The sequence below is a fragment of the Bombina bombina genome, chromosome 2, assembly GCF_027579735.1.
Source record: "Bombina bombina isolate aBomBom1 chromosome 2, aBomBom1.pri, whole genome shotgun sequence".
NCBI classification, from domain to species: domain Eukaryota; kingdom Metazoa; phylum Chordata; class Amphibia; order Anura; family Bombinatoridae; genus Bombina; species Bombina bombina.
The window spans coordinates 937,466,770-937,487,974 of NC_069500.1; the positions used below are offsets into that span (position 1 = coordinate 937,466,770).

At 43.6% G+C, this 21,205-nt stretch overlaps 1 protein-coding gene across 1 annotated transcript in view; it reads right to left on the minus strand.

The window, feature by feature from the left end:
* SCARB2 (scavenger receptor class B member 2) overlaps positions 1–21,205 on the minus strand; it is a 365,930-nt gene that overhangs the window by 65,376 nt on the left and 279,349 nt on the right. The gene's annotated exons all lie outside the window — the stretch shown is intronic.

A 21,205-nucleotide genomic window follows, 5' to 3' on the forward strand; every position in this document is an offset into this window, starting at 1 on the left:
AGGGGTTAATACATTTATTAGAGTTGCGGTGGGCTCCGGGAGCGGTGGTATAGGGGGTAAAACAGTATAGTATAATGTGGGTGTTTAGTGACAGGGTACCAATAAAGCTGGGGAAAAGCTGAAGAGCAGCGAGATCGATGACTGTTAGTTAACAACAGTCCACTGCTCATCGCACCGTACTTGGTGCGCTGCTTTTTTGGTAATTTTGGAGAACGTATTCAGGTCTGCGGCAGCGATGTTAGGCGATCTTAGGTGAGCGTATTGGTGCCGTCGAATGCAAGTAAGTTGATGGCTTGATAAATAGATGCCAAAGAATTAAGAAAATTTGATAAAAGGAGTAAATTAGAAAATTGCTTAAAATTTCATGCTCTATCTGAATCATGAAAGAAAAAAATTGGGTTTAGTGTCCCTTTAAGCATTGTATAGTTCAATTTCAAAGTAAAGAAAATATTGCAATCCACTATTGGGATCAAGCTGGTGATTGGTGGCTGCACATATATGCCTCACTGGCTCAACAGATATGTTTAGCTACCTCCCAGTAGTGCTTTGCTGCTCTAGAGCCGACTTTTACTATGTTTTTAACCCCTTTTACAGGACGTTGCTGTACTGGCTCCTCCACATAAGGCAAGTGGAGGGGCTGTTTAAACAATTGCAAAAAAACAAAATGATAATGTATCCAAAAATAAGTCACAATATAGCGACCGTGTTAACGTACTTTACAATAGAGTTCAATGGAGAGAGAAACGTGTGTGTGTGTGGGGGGGGGGGGGGGGGGGGGGACTAACACCCATATGCTAACACGAATCTCAATTTTGATGATAAAGTGCCTGGTTTTAAAAAATTTGATTAAAAACAGGGGCACTTTAATTCATAAAAATTCACATTTCACTTGTGTTGTGAAAATACTTACCTTTTAATCTTGACAGCCGCTGCATCGTTTCCTCCGCCCGTCGCAAAGCCTCTTCCTGGGTCTAAAATGAAGAATCTGGCTTCCTCCAATCACGGCATTGAATCAGACACTGATTCCCCGGGGGGGAAACCGTGATTGGAGGATGACCAATCCGTCATTTCTGACGTAGGAAGAGGCTTGCGACGACCGGGGGAAGTTGGAGCGGCTGTCAAGATTACAAGTATTTTCACAACACAAGTGAAATGGAAATTTTGATGAATTAATGTGCCCCTGTTTTTAATCAGATTTTTAAAAACCGGGCACTTTATCATAATATATAATTTAATAGTACTTTTAAAAATAAAAACTTACCTGAAAAAAAATAAATAAATAACCTAACATTACTAAAAAAAACTATTATTACAGAAAATAAAAACACCTACCATTACAGAAAAAAACAAAACAAATTACAAAAATAAAGAAACAGTTATGCCTATTCTAAAACTCCACTTTAAAAAAAAAAAAAAAAAAAACATCCGAAAATAAAACATAAATTATGCTTACCTGAATTTCATTTCCATCTGTATGGGAAGAGTCCACAGCTGCATTCCTTACTTTTGGGAAATACTGAACCTGGCCACCAGGAGGAGGCAAAGACACCCCAGCCAAAGGCTTAAATACCTCCCCCACTTTCTCATAACCCCAGTCATTCTGCCAAGGGAACAAACAACAATAGGAGAAATATCCGGGTGAAAAAGGTGCCAGAAGAAAACATTTCAAATTTAGGGCCGCCCATCGGAGAACACGGGTGGGAGCTGTGGACTCTTCCCATACAGATGGAAATTAAATTATCAGGTAAGCATAATTTATGTTTTCCATAAGAGTCCACAGCTGTATTCCTTACTTGGGGGAAACATATACCCAAGCTCTAGAGTACACAAAATGCTAACGGGAGGGAAAAAAGAGAGGCGGACCCTAATCTGAGGGCACCACAGCCTGCTTCATCAGAAGCAAAAACATCAAACTTGTAAAATTTTGGAATAAAATATGTAAGGAGAACCAGATAGCCGCCTTACAAATCTGATCCATAGAGGCCTAATTTTTGAAAGCCCAAGAGGATACCACTGCCCTCAGAATGAGCCGTAATCCTCAGAGGAGGCTTATGTCCCGCCGTTTCTATGCTAAACGGATGACACTCCCCAGACAAAAAGATAAGGAAGTCGAAGAGGCCCTCCGACCCCTACGCTTCCCGGAAAGAAAACAAACAAAGAAAGAGGTTTGTCTAAATTCCTTTGTGGCCCGAAGATAGAACTTCAAGCACAAACCACATCCAGAAATATGTTGTAAACGTTCCTTCGACGAAGAAGGATTAGGACATAAGAAAGGAACCACAATCTCTTGATTGATGTTGCGAATTGACACAACCTTAGGAAGAAAACCTAACTTGGTTCGTAGAACAGCCTTATCGGCATGAAAAGCCAGAAAAGGAGGGACGCATTACAAGGCAGCAATCACAGATACTCTGCGTGCAGAAGCAATAGCTAGTAGAAAAGGAACCTTCCAAGACAACAATTTAATGTCTACTTCATGCATAGGCTCCAACTGAGTCTGTTGCAAAACCTTAAGGACAAGATTTAAACTCCAAGGTGGAGCCTTAGATCTAAACACAGGTCTGATCCCAGCAGAGCCTTAAAAATTGCTGCACATCTGGAAGCTCTGCAAACCTGTGCAGTAACACAGACCAGTAACACAGACAGGGCCGAAAACTGTCCCTTCAGGGGACTTGCAGAAAAGCCCTTCTCCAGTTCATCCTGGAGAACAGAATAAGTAGGTCCTCCACACCTTATGATATGTGATAGGAGCAACCAGCTTACGAGCTTGAATGAGAGTAAAAATAACGCTCTCAGAAAACCCTCTCTTGGCTAGGACTAAGCGTTCAATCTCCACGCAGTCAGCCTCAGAGAATCTAGACAGATCCCTGCGACAAGGTAACTTCCACGGAGGAGATGATGACAACCCACTAGATCCGTGAACCACATCCGTCACGGCCAAGACGGAGCGGTCAGTATCACTGACACCTGCTTAACTCGAGCCACTACACTAGGAAGTAGTGGAAATGGTCGGAAAGGATATATCAGATTGAACCTCCAAGGCACCGTTAATGTATCTGTTAGCTCCGCATGAGGATCCCTGCACCTCGACCCCTATCTGGGTAGCTTGGTATTGAGACGTTATAAGATTTCCTCTTGAAAATCTCTGCAAACACTCGGGATGAAGAGGCCATTCTCCCGGATGGAAGGATTGTCTGCGAACGAGTGCGGGTCTCCCCCACACCAGAATTCAAGACACTTCACTCAAAACTAGGGAGCTTCTGCTAGTTGATGTAAGCCATCGAGGATATATTGTTTGATTGGAATCTAATTAACTGGGACGAACCCAGCAGAGGCCAAGCCTTCAGAGCATTGTATATTGCCCGAAGATCCAAAATTAGATCAGGAGGGAGCTTCACCTCCTGAGACCAGAGGCTCTGTGTCTTCCTGGCAACCCAAAACAGCTCCCCATCCTGACAGACTTGCAACCGTAGTCACAATCACCCAGGATGGTCTTGAGACAGACGTCCCTCAGGACAAGTGATCCGGACAAAACCACCAAGAGAGCGATTCTCCCGATTTGTTGTCAAGAGAAATCTGTTGAGACAGATCCGAATGTTTGCCGTTCCACTAGTTCAGCATGCGCAGTTGCAACAGTCTGAGGTAAAACCTGGCAAAAAAAATTATGTCCAAGCTGGACACCATGAGACCAATCACCTCACTACACAGAGCCACAGATGGCCTTAAGGAGATCTGGAGGGCAAGATATGTTGAAGCTAGCTTGCAACATCTCTGGTCTGTTAGAAATATTCTCATGTCTATGGAGACTATTATAGTACCTGAGAATTCTACCCTGGTACTTGATACAAGAGAACTCTCTCTAGATTATCTGCCATCCATGGGATTGACGAAGACAGAGGAGATATTCCGAATGGTCCACTCTTCAAAAAATTTAGCTAGACCAAACAGAAGGGCAATAAACTGGAAGTGCTGGTCCAGGAACGCAAATCTTAGGAACTGGAAGTGGTCCTTAAGGATGTACGTGAAGGGAGCATCCTTCAGATCTATCGAGGTCATGAACTACCCCTCTCAAACGAGGGGAAGAATGGACCTTATTGTCTCTTTCAAAACCTGCTTAAGCACTTTAGGTCCAGAATCGGACGGAGAGTTCCTTCCTTCTTAGGGACCACGAAAGGTTTGAATAGAATCCCAAACCTCTCACTGCGATAGGCACCGGGACAATAACTCCTAGAGGACAGATCCCGTACACACCCCAGAAAGGCTTCCCTCCTTATGGTCAGGAAGACCGGAGGAAACTGCCTTTGGGTGGCTGAGACTTAAAATCTATCTTGTAACCCTGAGCTATGACCTCCAGGACCCATGGATCCTGCACGTCCCTGAACAAAGCGACTGAAAAGAGGGTCATACTGCCCCCTACATGATCCAGAAGAGGACCGGGGACCGCCCATTCATGCCGACGCTGACTCGGTGGGCTTCTTGCTCTGCTTGGATTTATTCCAGGACTGAGCCGGCTTCCAAGAGCTCTTGGTTTGCTCGGCTTAGCGGAGGACTGCTGACATGGCGCTTATCAGAACGAAAAGAACAAAAGCTGTCCGTTAGATTATTTCATATACTCTTGCGGTAGGAGGGCACCCTCGCCCCCTGAGACCGTGGAGATAATTGAGTCCAGGCCTGGACCAGACAAAATCATACCCTTAAAGAGAGGGAAGAAGTTTAGACTTATTAGTCATATCTGCAGACCATGACTTCAGCCAGATCCCGACGGACCTGAACAGAAAGAGCTGAAGCCATAGTATTCAAGTGAATAAACTGCCTAATAGCAGCAAAGATAAAAAAATTAACAACCCTCAAGGCTGTAAATCTTTTCTGAGTAACGTCAAGGGGACCCTCCACCACGATCAATCCTATAAGGAGTCACCCCTGAAGGTAGTTTCTCCAGTAACTGCGGCAACAGCCGCGGCCGGTTGAAACAAATATCCTGTATGTTGAAACATCCTTCTTAAGAGAGAGTTTACATCTTTTATCCATGGGCTCTTCAAACAAAGAACTAGCCTCAAGCAGGATAGTAGTACGTTTAGCAAGGGTGAAGATAACGCCATCACATTTAGGGACTGAACCTCACAACTCCATTTAGAGTCCAGGACCGGGGGCAATTTGTTAAAGGGAGAAGAGGGGGAAAAGGAATCCAATCCTATCCCATTCATTCATAATAATGTTCACCATCTAACAGGAGCAGGGAAGGATAAGGAACCACCCTGTCCTCAAACTCAATCCAATTTAGGAATTAAAGTTTCATCAAGCAATTTGGCTTCTGGGACCTCTGAATTCGCCAAAAACTTCCTTTAGAAGAAAGCGCAAATTCCTAAACTAAAGTCTGGTTCCTCCGCAGCCTGAGGCAGCAGACTCCGACCCAGAATGTTCATACTCTGAAGTCTCAGAAAGAACTTCATCATCGGCTAACCCTCAGTTAAATACAATAATTTATCTGATATACTCTGGGAAGGAGTGCAATATGTAACCTTTCGCTTGCGCTTAGCAGGGAGAGTTAAGCATTAAAGGCCGCAGACACCGCTGTCTGAACTGCACAGTCACGTCTGGTGAAAAAAGGCCCTTCCAGATGGAGGATCAACAATGCTACGGGAAAACTGCATGTGTAGAGATATAAGAATGTAGCGTGCGAAGCTCACTGGACGACAACTCCTCAGAGGTGGACGGCTCCGTGGTATTAAACATGTTTGATATTATCACATTATCAAGGCATATGGAACATAATTTAGAGGGAGGAACTAAAGCCTCCTCACCATATAAAAACATAATTTATGCTTTCCTGATAAATTTATTTCTCTTGTGGTGTATCCAGTCCACGGATCATCCATTACTTGTGGGATATTCTCATTCCCAACAGGAAGTTGCAAGAGGACACCCACAGCAGAGCTGTCTATATAGCTCTTCCCCTAACTGCCATATCCAGTCATTCGACCGAAAACAAACAGAGAAAGGAGAAACCATAGGGTGCAGTGGTGACTGTAGTTTAAAATTAAAAAATACCTGCCTTAAAATGACAGGGCGGGCCGTGGACTGGATACACCACAAGAGAAATAAATTTATCAGGTAAGCATAAATTATGTTTTCTCTTGTAAGGTGTATCCAGTCCACGGATCATCCATTACTTGTGGGATACCAATACCAAAGCTAAAGTACACGGATGAAGGGAGGGACAAGGCAGGTACTTAAACTGAAGGTACCACTGCCTGTAAAATCTTTCTCCCAAAAATAGCCTCCGAAGAAGCAAAAGTATCAAATTTGTAGAATTTTGAAAAAGTATGAAGCGAAGACCAAGTCGCCGCTTTGCTAATCTGTTCAACAGAAGCCTAATTTTTAAAGGCCCATGTGGAAGCCACAGCTCTAGTAGAATGAGCTGTAATCCTTTCTGGAGGTTGCTGGCCAGCAGTCTCATAGGCTAAGCGGATTATGCTTCTTAGCCAAAAAGAAAGAGAGGTTGTCGAAGCCTTTTGACCTCTCCTCTGTTCAGAGTAGACTACAAACAAAGCAGATGTTTGACGAAAATCTTTAGTAGCTTGTAAGTAAAACTTTAAAGCACGAACCACGTCCAGATTGTGTAATAGACGTTCCTTCTTTGAAGAAGGATTAGGACACAAAGACGGAACAACAATCTCTTGATTGATATTCTATTAGATACCACCTTAGGTAAAAACTACCTTATCTGCATGGAAGATCAGATAAGGAGAATCACATTGTAAGGCAGATAACTCGGAAACTCTACGAGCTGAGGAAATAGCTACCAAAAAAAGAACTTTCCAAGATAAAAGTTTGAACACAGGCTTGATTCTAACTAAAGCCTGACAAAATGCCTGAACGTCTGGGACATCCGCCAGACGCTTGTGCAAAAGAATAGATAGCGCAGAAATCTGTCCCTTTAAGGAACTAGCTGACAATCCTTTCTCCAATCCTTCTTGGAAAAAAGATAATATCCTGGGAATCCTGACCTTACTCCATGAGTAGCCCTTGGATTCACACCAATAAAGATATTTATGCCATATCATATGATAGATTTTCCTGGTGACAGGCTTTCGTGCCTGAATTAAGGTATCAATGACTGACTCGGAGAAACCACGCTTTGATAAAATCAAGCGTTCAATCTCCAGGCAGTCAGCCTCAGAGAAATTAGATTTGCATGGTTGAAAGGACCTTGAAGTAGAAGGTCCTGTCTCAGCGGCCGAGTCCATGGTGGAAAAGATGACATGTCCACCAGATCTGCATACCAAGTCCTGCGTGGCCACGCAGGCGCTATCAAGATCACTGATGCTCTCTCCTGCTTGATTTTGGCAATCAGACGAGGGAGCAGAGGAAACGGTGGAAACGCATAAGCCAGGTTGAAGGACCAAGGCGCTGCTAGAGCATCTATCAGCGTTGCCTTGTGGTCCCTGGACCTGGATCCGTAACAAGGAAGCTTGGCGTTCTGGCGAGATGCCATGAGATCCAGTTCTGGTTTGCCCCAACGATGAACCAATTGTGCAAACACCTCCGGATGGAGTTCCCACTCCCCCGGATGAAAAGTCTGTCGACTTAGAAAATCCGCCTCCCAGTTCTCTACACCTGGGATATGGATGATAGCTGATAGGTGGCAAGAGTGAAACTCTGCCCAGCGAATTATCTTTGAGACTTCTAACATCGCTAGGGAACTCCTTGTTCCCCCTTGATGGTTGATGTAAGCCACAGTCGTGATGTTGTCCGACTGAAATCTGATTAACCTCATTGTCACTAGCTGAGGCCAAGCCTGAAGAGCATTGAATATCGCTCTTAGTTCCAGAATGTTTATTGGAAGGAGTGACTCCTCCTGAGTCCACGATCCCTGAGCCTTCAGGGAGTTCCAGACTGCACCCCAACCTAGAAGGCTGGCATCTGTCGTTACAATTGTCCAATCTGGCCTGCGAAAGGTCATACCTTTGGACAGATGGACCCAAGATAGCCACCAGAGAAGAGAATCCCTGGTCTCTTGATCCAGATTTAGTAGAGGGGACACATCTGTGTAATCTCCATTCCACTGACTGAGCATGCAGAGTTGCAGCGGTCTGAGATGTAGGCGTGCAAACGGCACTATGTCCATTGCCGCTACCATTAAGCCGATTACTTCCATGCACTGAGCCACCGAAGGGCGAGGAATGGAATAAAGAACACGGCAGGAATTTAGAAGTTTTAATAACCTGGACTCCGTCAGGTAAATTTTTCATTTCTACAGAATCTATCAGAGTCCCTAGGAAGGAAACTCTTGTGAGGGGGGATAGAGAACTCTTTTTCTCGTTCACCTTCCACCCATGCGACCTCAGAAATGCCAACACAATGTCCGTATGAGACTTGGCAATTTGGAAGTTTGACGCCTGAATCAGGATGTTGTCTAAATAAGGGGCCACTGCTATGCCCCGCGGCCTTAGGACCGCCAGAAGCGACCCCAGAACCTTCGTAAAAATTCTTGGGGCTGTAGCTAACCCAAAGGGAAGAGCTACAAACTGGTAATGCCTGTCTAGGAAGGCAAACCTGAGAAACCGATGATTATCTTTGTGTATCGGAATGTGAAGATAAGCATCCTTTAAATCCACTGTAGTCATGTATTGACCCTCCTGGATCATAGGTAGGATGGTACGAATAGTCTCCATCTTGAATGATGGAACTCTGAGGAATTTGTTTAAGATCTTTAGATCCAAAATTGGTCTGATGGTTCCCTCTTTTTTGGGAACTACAAACAGATTTGAGTAAAATCCCTGTCCCTGTTCCTCCTTTGGAACTGGATGGATCACTCCCATAACTAGGAGGTCTTGTACACAGTGTAAGAATGCCTCTCTCTTTATCTGGTTTGCAGATAATTGTGAAAGGTGAAATCTCCCCTTTTGGGGGGGAAGCCTTGAAGTCCAGAAGATATCCCTGGGATATAATTTCCAACGCCCAGGGATCCTGGATATCTCTTGCCCACGCCTGGGCGAAGAGCGAAAGTCTGCCCCCTACTAGATTCGTTACCGGATAGGGGACCGTTCCTTCATGCTGTCTTAGAGGCAGCAGCAGGCTCTTTGGCCTGCTTAGGTCTCCAGACCGTCTTGGACTGAGCAAAAGTTCCCTCTTGTTTTGCATTAGAGGAAGTTGATGCCGCACTTGCCTTGAAGTTTCGAAAGGCACGAAAATTAGAACTGTTTGGCCCTTGATTTGGACCTATCCTGAGGAAGGGCATGACCTTTTCCTCCAGAGATATCAGCAATAATCTCCTTCAAACCAGGCCCGAATAGGGTCTGCCCTTTGAAGGGAATGTTAAGCAGCTTAGACTTTGAAGTAACGTCAGCTGACCAGGATTTAAGCCATAGCACTCTGCGCGCCTGGATAGCAAAACCAGAATTCTTAGCCGTTAGTTTAGTCAAATGAACAATGGCATCAGAAACAAAAGAATTGGCTAGCTTAAGTGCTCTAAGTTTGTCAAGTATGTCATCCAATGGAGTCGCTACCTGTAAAGCCTCTTCCAGAGACTCAAACCAGAACGCTGCAGCAGCAGTGACAGGAACAATGCATGCAAGGGGCTGTAGGATAAAACCTTGTTGAATAAACATTTTCTTAAGGTAACCCTCTAACTTTTTATCCATTGGATCTAAGAAAGCACAACTGTCCTTGACGGGGATAGTAGTTCGCTTTGCTAGAGTAGAAACTGCTCCCTCCACCTTAGGAACTGTCTGCCATAAGTCCCGTGTGGTGGCGTCTATTGGAAACATTTTTCTAAAAATAGGAGTGGGAGAGAACGGCACACCTGGTCTATCCCATTCCTTAGTAATAATTTCTGTAAACCTTTTAGGTATTGGAAAAACATCAGTGCACACCGGCACTGCATAGTATTTATCCAGTCTACACAATTTCTCTGGCACTGCAATTGTATCACAGTCATTCAGAGCAGCTAAAACCTCCCTGAGTAACACGCGGAGGTGTTCAAGCTTAAATTTAAATGTAGAGATATCAGAATCAGGTTGCATCATCTTCCCTGAGTCAGAAACATCACCCACAGAAAGAAGCTCTCCTTCTTCAGCTTCTGCATATTGTGAGGCAGTATCAGACATAGCTCTTAAAGCGTCAGTATGCTCTGTATTTCGTCTAACTCCAGAGCTATCTCGCTTTCCTCTAAATTCAGGTAGTCTGGCTAATACCGCTGACAGTGTATTATCCATGACTGCCGCCATGTCTTGTAAAGTAAACGCTATGGGCGCCCTAGATGTACTTGGCGCCATTTGAGCGTGAGTCCCTTGAGCGTGAGTCAAAGGATCTGACACGTGGGGAGAGTTAGTCGGCATAACTTCCCCCTCGTCAGATTCCTCTGGTGATAAATTTTTTAAAGACAGAATATGATCTCTATTGCTTAAAGTGAAATCAGTACATTTGGTACACATTCTAAGAGGGGGTTCCACCATGGCTTCTAAACATAATGAACAAGGAGTTTCCTCTATGTCAGACATGTTTAAACAGACTAGCAATGAGACCAGCAAGCTTGGAAAACACTTTAAATCAAGTTAACAAGCAAAAAATAAAAACGGTACTGTGCCTTTAAGAGAAACAAATTTTGTCAGCATTTGAAAAACAGTGAAAAAAGGCAGTAAATCAAACGAAATTTGTACAGTGTGTATAATAAGCTAACAGAGCATTGCACCCACTTGCAAATGGATGATTAACCCCTTAGTTCAAAAAACGGATCAAAAAAACGATATAAACGTTTTTTAACAGTCACACCAAACTGCCACAGCCTTGCTGTGGGCCTACCTTCCCCAACAAACGATTTTGGAAAGCCTAAGAGCCCTTTAGAGATGTCCTATAGCATTCAGGGGACTCCTGGAGGAAGCTGGATGTCTCTGTCTGTAAAAGTTACTGCGCAAAAAAGCGCTAAATTAGGCCCTTCCCACTCATAGTAACACAGTGGAAAGCCTCAGGAAACTGTTTCTAGGTAAATTTAAGCCAGCCATGTGGAAAAAACTAGGCCCCAATAAAGTTTTATCACCAAAGTATATATAAAAACGTTTAAACATGCCAGCAAACGTTTTATATTGCAAATATAAAAGAGTATTAACTCAGAAAGTAAGCATGATACCAGTCGCTATTAAATCACTGTATTCAGGCTTACCTTACATAAATTTGGCATCAGCAGCATTTTCTAGCATTCACATCTTCTAGAAAAATCTTAACTGCACATACCTCATAGCAGGATAACCTGCACGCCATTCCCCCGCTGAAGGTATCTCTCTCTTCAGTCATGTGTGAGAACAGCAATGCATCTTAGTTACAACCTGCTAAGATCATAGAAATCACAGGCAGATTCTTCTATTTTTCTGCCTGGAACAAAATAGTACAACTCCGGTACCATTTAAAAATAATAAACTTTTGATTGAAGCAAAATAACAGCTACATTTCACCACTTCTCTCTTACTACCTCCATGTTTGTTGAGAGTTGCAAGAGAATGACTGGATATGGCAGTTAGAGGAGGGGCTATATAGACAGCTCTGCTGTGGGTGTCCTCTTGCAACTTCCTGTAGGGAATGAGAATATCCCACAAGTAATGGATGATCCGTGGACTGGATACACCTTACAAGAGAAACAGGAATTACTCATTAGGAATAGAGGGAGTGCCCTCTAAAGTAACAGAATCCTCCATTGCAATAACCGGAGAACTAGAGAAATAAAACATCTTATTTTATTTAAAAAAACGGCACCCTTATACACCAATGGCTGGGGAACTCACCACCTCCTATGACCCAGACAGTACAGAGATTTACGACTCCTCTCTGATAGACACCCGGTTAGGAAAAAGGGAATGAATCACATGGTGCACAATGCAGGACCATCCCTGCTATGAGAAAGCGCGCCAAGCTTGTAAGCTGCATGGCTCTCAAAGTGAAAGTGAAACCTGTATATTCCACAACAGCCTATGAGCCCATAACATCTCACACATAAAAGCAGCATAAAATCAAATAAACATATAAGATTATTCCCCCCGTTCAATAATCTCCCTAAGGAGATATTAACCCTTGATTCTATACAGATAAAAGGAGTCACACTGTGACCTTGTCTTCTTGCGTTATCATACATGTATAAAATATGAAACGAGCTTATCACAATCTATGCCGTGGAACAGGAACACGGCCCTTCAAGTGTGACAGATAGTAGCATCGCTTCTGACATGGACTTGAGTGAGGAAAGCAGGCAGCGAAACTCGTCAACGCTGATTGCCTATGGAGCTGTTAATATGAGTCTGGATGGTTTTGCAGAAAGACTCTCCCTGCATCTCCGGAATCTAACTTTCATCCATGCTCTCACTGAGAGGCTGACAGGACTACTTAAAACTCCAGTCCCATCTTGAAGAGTACTACCCTCCATAAGAGTCTACTCCGAAATCTTCTAACATTTCTCTGCCAACCTCCTGTGACGAAAGGCAAAAAATGACTGGGGTTGAGGAAGTGGGGGAGGTATTTAAGACTTTGGCTGGGGTGTCTTTGCCACCTCCTGGTGGCCAGGTTCAGTATTTCCCACAAGTAAGGAATGCAGCTGTGGACTCTTCCAATATTAAGATGGAAAAACCCTATACTAACACTTAAAGGGACAGTATACTATAAAATTGTTTTTCCCTTAATGTGTTTCCAATTACTTTTTTACCAGCTGCAGAGTATAAAATGTATAAGATTTGCCTTTTTAAGTTTTATTTGTGTATATGAATTAGCTGATTTTGTGTTTTGAAGCCACAACCTAATAAAATGGGTTGAGCTTGTATGTATAATCAGATCTTATTACTTTATCACATTTCCATAAACCAATCACAAATACTTGGAGAGAACAATGGAAAATTAACATTTTATTACCTTATCTCTTCTATAACCCACTGGGTGTGTAATTTCTTCTACTGGCTTTGTTAACACAGCTTGGCCTCAAGGCCAAAAACTTTCAGGATGGGGATACCACAGACTAAATAAACTAATTCAAATGCCAATATAAGGTTAATGGAAATACTTGAAAACAATTTAATACACTCCAGCAGGTAAATTGGATAATTGGGAACAAATTAAAGGGGAGAACATTAATGAGTAAACTGTCCCTTTAACTACAGCAATAGCCCTTAGAAGGGCTTTTTGTAGGGCATTGCCCTAAAGTGATTTAGCACTTAAAAAAACCCAAAAAAAAACTACACTACTCTTTTGCTGCCCATAAGGAAAAAAATACCCTCCCCAATCTAAAAAAAATCCCACCCCCAAAAAAAATCCTAACACTAAACACCAAAGATGGTACTCACCAAAGTTGAATCCGGCTCTCCATCTTCTTCCCGACAGTGGTCTTCTTATCTTCATCCATCTTCTTATCTTACGTCCACAATGTCCTCTTCATGTGGTCACCAGCCGCACACTGAATTTTATATAGGCTGATTTATATTGGCTGATTTTTAATTAAAATTCATATCATCCGAGAACAGAGCGGCGGCCCCCCCTGGGACACATCCCCTCATATCACCGACCAGCTAACAGAAAAATCCTCTGGCGGGGGTGTACCGGAGGAGTGCCGATACATCGGAAGGTGAGGTGGCTTGGGATGGTATAGGCCTTGGTGCCGAGAGCAGCGAAGGGGAAGATCAGACAAGTTACGGCGCCTTAGAACTAACGCCAACTGTGTCTGGAGCCAAACGGGTTCAGAACGGTGGGTTGAATAGATCTGTGGGGAGACCGGGTACGAGCCTCAGGTGGCGATCCGGTTGGAGGAGTTAAATTGCCGACTTTATCCACAACATAGAGAGGGGTAGCGACATCCACGGGGCAGAGGCCTAAACGAAAGGCTTTATTTATGTGGGCCACGCTGTCCTCTTTTAACTTTAATACAAATAGGCCAGGTCACTAGGATAAGACAGGAATCCCTCACCTATTGAAACAGGAAGGATTGCTAATACAGACACAGACCCCGGCCCACAGATCTGGAGATTGTTGGAACTGCGCAGCTCTCTGCTGGCTGAGCCACGCGCTGCTTAGTTGGGGCCTGTCACTTTCAGCCATTACCATGCTATGAACTGCAATTACATCTGTATAAGTGGCTGGAACCTATGGGCTGCAACTGAGAAATTATAACCCACCATAATCTGCACCACAGACAGGCCACCTTATTACAAAAGACTTTGAACATGCTATTCTGACTAGGACTGTAAGCAAACACGGTACAAGACCTGGTTAGTGACACTGCTCACTGAATTCTCTATTCATCTGACAAGTAAATATACTGTTAGCTGTTTGGAATAACAGCATCACAGAAACGTGCACAAAAACAAACATCTATGCCACAACTCCCAGAACTTCAATGAAAGTAGATCAATATTTTCACAAAGTCTCATCCAAAACATCTATAGACATGTCACACAGGACAAAGAACGCTGAGAATAAAAAACAACACAAATTTGCAGCAAAAATTCACACAGAAGAACCAGCTTTAATAAGCCAAGAGACCCCAACTAGACTAGACCATAATGCTTTGTTGCAGGAGTTGAAATCCTTCTTCCTCCCCAAAATGGACTCACTACAGACGGGAGTAGACACCCTCACATGTGAAGTGCGCCAATTTGCCGCTGACACAACTATTAAACAACTAGTGAAGAAAACGCAAATTCTCCAAGATCGAGTAGACGACCTAGAAAATAGGAGTCGGCGCAACAATCTCCGGATAGTGGGAGTCCCAGAGTCCATCAAGGGCAAGGACCTGCTAGAGTTTGTGGCGCTGACCTTTCCTAAGCTATTGGGACTACACCCTGATATCTTACCAATCGATGTAGAAAGGGCACACAGGATAGGCCCAGAGAGAGGTCTAGAACAAACACAGAACAGGCCAAGACAGGTCATATTCAAATGCCTAAATTTTCAAGAGAAACTCAAAATCTTAAGGGTCTACTGAGCCCGCAAAGAGACGCTTTTTGAGAATGCAAAACTCCTCCTCTTTCAGGATTACTCAACAGAAGTGACTAAACAAAGAAAAGAATTCGCACCATTGTGTTCCATGCTGCACGAGCAAGGGAGGCAGGTAGCCTTGCTGTTTCCAGTGAAACTTAGGCTGCAAACACCATATGGAACTAAATTTTTTCACTCGCCACAAGCCTTGAAAAGCTTCCTGGCCACAGAACAACACCGCCCAGATTGAAGACAGTGGTACAGTCTTCCCGGACTTCCTTTGCTCTGAGGACTGATGTCCTCATGGGTAACCCCAATGAGACTTTGAATGTCTATGCAAAACTTTGTTTTTCACAATAATGGAAAAAGTTGTGGCTTAAAGGCCGCGAAGGTGGACTGGTATGGAGGGGGGTTGCTCCAACCCCCCAGGGTAACGTTGTACCACTTTAATGTGTTTAATGTTTATTGTTTTTTTGCTGTTTTTCTGTTTTTCTGTTTAAATAGTTGTAAAGGTTTTAAAAAAAATTGTTCTTTATTAATACATCTGCTATACATTACAAAAGATGTGAAGATAAAAATGAAACATATTGGTAGGTTGAGATTGTTTCAAATGTTGATGTTTAGGTTAAAAAGAATTGAACTATACTTATTAATGGTGTTTATCTACATACTCATCATAAACCATCCACATGGAGGTAGACTTGGTAGAGGGGAAAAGGTAAAAACACAAACCACAACCCAAATAAACAAAGGGTATAACAAACAGCATCACATAGGGAGGAGAGAGAAACCTCAATATTTAATAGCAAGGGGAAATCCCTTTCTGCACAGTACAGTGATACACAAGTATACTTGTATTGCTTACCAACGATATATCATGGCTAATAGGTCATTGCACACCCCTTGTACGAAGTACAGCCTCGAATTACCGCCAAATCCTGGGGTGGAAGAGGGAGTGGGGGAACATAGCCAGGAGGCACAACTTGGACGGGATCTAGAGAGCACACATAACAGACCAAGCAACCCCCCAAAGTTAGGACCAACTATAGTTAATCATTTACAGGAAAGTGAGAAAAATGATACATTGACCCTTACTGATACGGGCGGAGGTGAGGGAATCTTAGTGGAAACCACACTGGAACTCTGTCGGGGGGGGGGGGGGGGGGTGGAAGAGGGAAGGGGGAGGAGAAGTTAGGTCTGAGATAACACTGTACTGTAAAATGTATTGCATAGTGTTTAGATTGTCATGCTGTCTTGTACTTTCTCCCGCACTACGGATCTTTAGACTCTGCTCTTGTAAGGTTCCTGCCCCCTTTGTCTCTATACCACCTCACTCCTCTTGGTTTTTTTTTGTTTTTTTCTCTCAGGCTGCATAGCTTTAACTTACAAAGATGCCACTTAGAGTCACAACTTGGAATGTAGGTGGCCTCAATACACCTATCAAACGTAAAGCAGTACTTAATCACCTTAAAAATTAGGCACTGACATTACGCTGCTACAGGAGACGCACCTTACCGACATAGAACACCAAAAGCTACGCAGAGAATGGGTGAATCAGGTTATCTTTCTTTCGCACACCAGGGCTAGCAGAGGGCTGGCAATAATGTTTGGGAAGGAACTGACGGTTAACATAAAAAATACACACCTAGACCACAACTTCAGATACATGATAGTGGAAGCAACAGTGGACTCAGTAGACTATGTTTTCTGCAACATATATGCACCTAACCATAGAGACCCCAAATTCTGGGAAGATCTGATAAAACATTTAGCACCTCACTAGGGGACCCGATTGATAATTGGAGGGGACTTTAACATCTCCCCGACTCATACACTTGATAGACAATGGCTAGAGCCTCTGAAAATCAAAGATCCCCGAAAAAACTATAAAGCGAAATATGAAACGAGAATATTTAGAATGTTTGATACAGATATCAACACTAGTGATATCTGGAGACTGCGTAACCCAGAGGGTAAGGAGTTTACATGCCTATCAAAAGCCAAACACACGCTATCTAGGATAGACATTTTCCTAATAGACAACAAACTGATCGACCGAGTACTGGACTGCAAAATTCACGACATACTGATATCAGACCACGCACCAGTGACACTGACGTTGAGAACTAGCGGACAACACACTAATAGAAATACACTCTGCTTCCCCACCTACCTGATAAAATCGGAATCCTTCATCAAATTCTTACAACATTCCTGGACAGACTATGCGACAGACAACGCTATCCACACAGATAATATTACACTTTTTTGGGAGGCAGCTAAAACAGTGTTGGCAGGTAATATTATCTCATATGCAGCTAAAGTGAAACATAAGACACAACTCAGACACACAAGCCTACAGAAACAGTTAGCTCAGGCCTATCACCTTTACCTTCAGGCTAATTCAAAAACTACATACAAGAGCTACATATCAGCAAAGGCCGAGTTAGATACATTCACAAATCACCAGGCTGCGTCGGGCTTATTAAAAACGGCGAGTAGACTCTATAGATTCGGAAGCCGTTCGGGAAAGTTGCTGGCCACACTAACTAAGGCACAGACAGCAAAGGTTGGTATTGCCGCTCTGCGCTGGAAAGGCAGGTCATATACCACCTCGGAGGACATAGTGAGTTGTTTCGAACAATACTATTCGCACCTATACACGAAACAGGCTCCAGCACCTAAAGAATTGATGACCCAATTCTGGGACTCGGTTAAACTTCCGAAAATCTCCTCAGACCAATTAGATAATCTGAACGCTCCGGTCACACAAGAAGAGCTATCTAACACCCTGAAAAGCTTGCTCTTAGGCAAGACACCTGGCCCAGATGGTCTGCCATCGGAATTTTATAGGGCTCTGCAACCACAGCTGACTACCACCCTCACTAAGCTGTTCAATTCACTTTTGCAAACAGATATGCGTCCTTCTAGAGAATTCATGGCGGCAAACATTACACTCATACCCAAGCCAGGCAAGGATCACTCCTTGCCGGAATCTTATAGACCCATCTCTCTCTTAAATGTGGACTATAAGTTGTTCACAAAACTGTTGGCGAATAGACTCAAGACCATACTGCCAGATCTGATCCATCCGGACCAGACTGGCTTCACATTCAAACGTACATCAGTGGTAAATCTCCGTAGAGTATTACAGGTGGTGGACCACTATTGGAGACAGGGGAACGAAGGTCAGACGAAATGCGGCCCGGAGGCCTTCCTGTTGTCCTTGGACGCAGAGAAGGCCTTCGATAGGGTGGAATGGCCCCATTTGATGGAGTCGTTGCATAGATATGGATTCGAGGGTCATTTTTTGAACATTCTGGGCAAAATCTATAACTCATCAGTGGCGAGGGTTCTATCCAACGGTCTATTCTCGGGGGACTTTCATCTCCAGAGGGGCACCAGGCAGGGGTGTCCCCTCTCCCCACTATTGTTCAATCTCGCCCTGGAACCTCTGGCCTCAAAACTCAAGGGAGTGTTCCCAGGTATTAGCATAAAAAATGTCCCTCTCCACCTGGCACTATACGCAGACGACATGTTGTTGTTTGTGGACTCCCCACGAGTTCATATCCCGATCATACTCCAGACGATAAAGGAATTTGGCACCTTGTCGGGGTACAAAATAAATACCTCCAAATCAGAAGTGCTGTGGCTTAGGAAACATCAGCACTCTACTCACGACTTCCCGTTTGTAGAAGCAACGGAAAGTCTTCTTTATCTAGGTATACACCTGCATAGGGATCCTGCAAAAATTTATAAATTAAACATATCCAACAAGTGTATACAATTATCCTCTCAGCTGTCAAATTGGCTTGACCTCCCCTTGGGGCTATCGGGTAGAGTCCATTTGATTAAGATGACGATATTACCCAAAATATTATACCCAATGCATATGTTACCATTTCTCTTGACTAATGCAGACACAAGCCTCCTATCTAGGGCGATATCGCGATTCATCTGGAAAAAAGGGAAACCGCGGATAGCGATGGAAAAATTACAACTTCCTTATTCCGCAGGGGGGCTAGCCCTTCCGAATTTAAAGCTATACAATTGGGCAGCGCTGGCTAGGATGGTAATAGACTGGCAGTTAGGCACAGCCCACTTTGGGGATGATAAGCTTGAGAGAGCGATAGTAGCCCCCATTTCACTGCATATTTGCCCTATGGAAACGGAAGAACCCTACCCACTGAAATCCTCAATAATGTGACATACAGAGACCCTCTAAGGGCCTGGCACAAAATACATAAATATTTAAAGATTGACTCCCCCTCGCCCAGGTTTATACCGGTCTTGGGAAACCCAGACTTTCCGGCTGGTATGGACCAGGAACCCTTCCGAATCTGGGAGGGAATGGGACTAAAGGTGCTGGGAGACACACTGGATTCACTACTACACACAGTTCGATCCTTTCAGGATTTAAAAAACAGATTTCACATCCCAAATGGGCATTTCTATGCCTATTTACAGCTGAGACACTATGTGGGATCGCTGCAGTCTTCCAATGAAAGGTTCTGGGAGGCATCGCCTTTCGCGATAGCACAAACCCTGTTCCGAGCGGGATCATTCTCGCTGTCCCATATTTACAAACGCCTGCTACAGCAAAACGTATCTATGATCCTAACAAAAGTTATATCAAGACATATCCTCGCCTTCTCGGTGGAGCCCACAATACAAGATCTCAAAGAAAGCCTGGAAAAAAACCAGACAGGCAACACTAGCGGTGTCACAAAGGGAAACACAAGTTAGAATTCTACACATGGATTATATCACACCACATAGGCTATCTAAATGGGACAAAGGAGTCCCGGATCAATGTATTAAATGCAGATTACCAGCCCCATCATTACATCATTATTTTTACACTTGCCCGAAGGTCAGAAAATTCTGGGGTCAATGTCAATACTGGCTAAAACTTACACTTAAAATAGAAATTGAATTCAAGGAGACAGAAATCTTCCTGTTTAAATGGGACGATGAACATAAAAAGCTACATAAATTCCTTACTTTATACACAATTCTTGCCAGACAATGCATTCTTAAGAGATGGATTGTTAGACAAGCACCGACAATGGCACAATTGAAACATTTGTTACTCAAGCAACTTTTCGTGGAACAATACGACGCTAGACTTGACACAAAATGTAGACTACGCCCCTTTCTTAAAAAATGGAAAATATATATAGATACACTGGACTCATCTATACAGAATCAGATATATAAACCATTTGCACACCTAGACACAATGCTGCAAGTTAACATGGAGGAAGGGAGACATTCTGTAGTGGGGATAGAACAAGATGCTGACTTCTCGGAAGTAATGCTGTTTTAAGCTGGAAATACCAACACACCAACAAGACATAGGTACATAAACATAATTTTTTTTTTCTCTTCTTCTTTCCTCTCTCTTCCCCTTCCCTCTATATATATATATATATATATATATATATATATATATATATATATATATATATATATATATATACACATCTGTGTCTTCTTTCTCCCCTCCCTCCCCCGCTCCTCCGCACTGAGGCCTAGATTTAGAGTTTGGCGTTAGCAGTGAAAACCAGCGTTAGAGGCTCCTAACGCTGGTTTTAGGCTACCGCCGGTATTTGGAGTCACTCAAAATAGGGTCTAACGCTCACTTTTCAGCCGCGACTTTTCCATACCGCAGATCCCCTTACGTCAATTGCGTATCCTATCTTTTCAATGGGATCTTTCTAACTCCGGTATTTAGAGTCGTTTCTGAAGTGAGCGTTAGACATCTAACGACAAAACTCCAGCCGCAGGAAAAAAGTCAGTAGTTAAGAGCTTTCTGGGCTAACGCCGGTTTATAAAGCTCTTAACTACTGTACTCTAAAGTACACTAACACCCATAAACTACCTATGTACCCCTAAACCGAGGTCCCCCCACATCGCCGACACTCGAATAAATTTTTTTAACCCCTAATCTGCCGACCGCCACCTACGTTATCCTTATGTACCCCTAATCTGCTGCCCCTAACACCGCCGACCCCTATATTATATTTATTAACCCCTAATCTGCCCCCCACAACGTCGCCTCCACCTGCCTACACTTATTAACCCCTAATCTGCCGACCGCAAAGCGCCGCCACCTACGTTATCCTTATGTACCCCTAATCTGCTGCCCCTAACACCGCCGACCCCTATATTATATTTATTAACCCCTAATCTGCCCCCCACAACGTCGCCTCCACCTGCCTACACTTATTAACCCCTAATCTGCCGACCGCAAAGC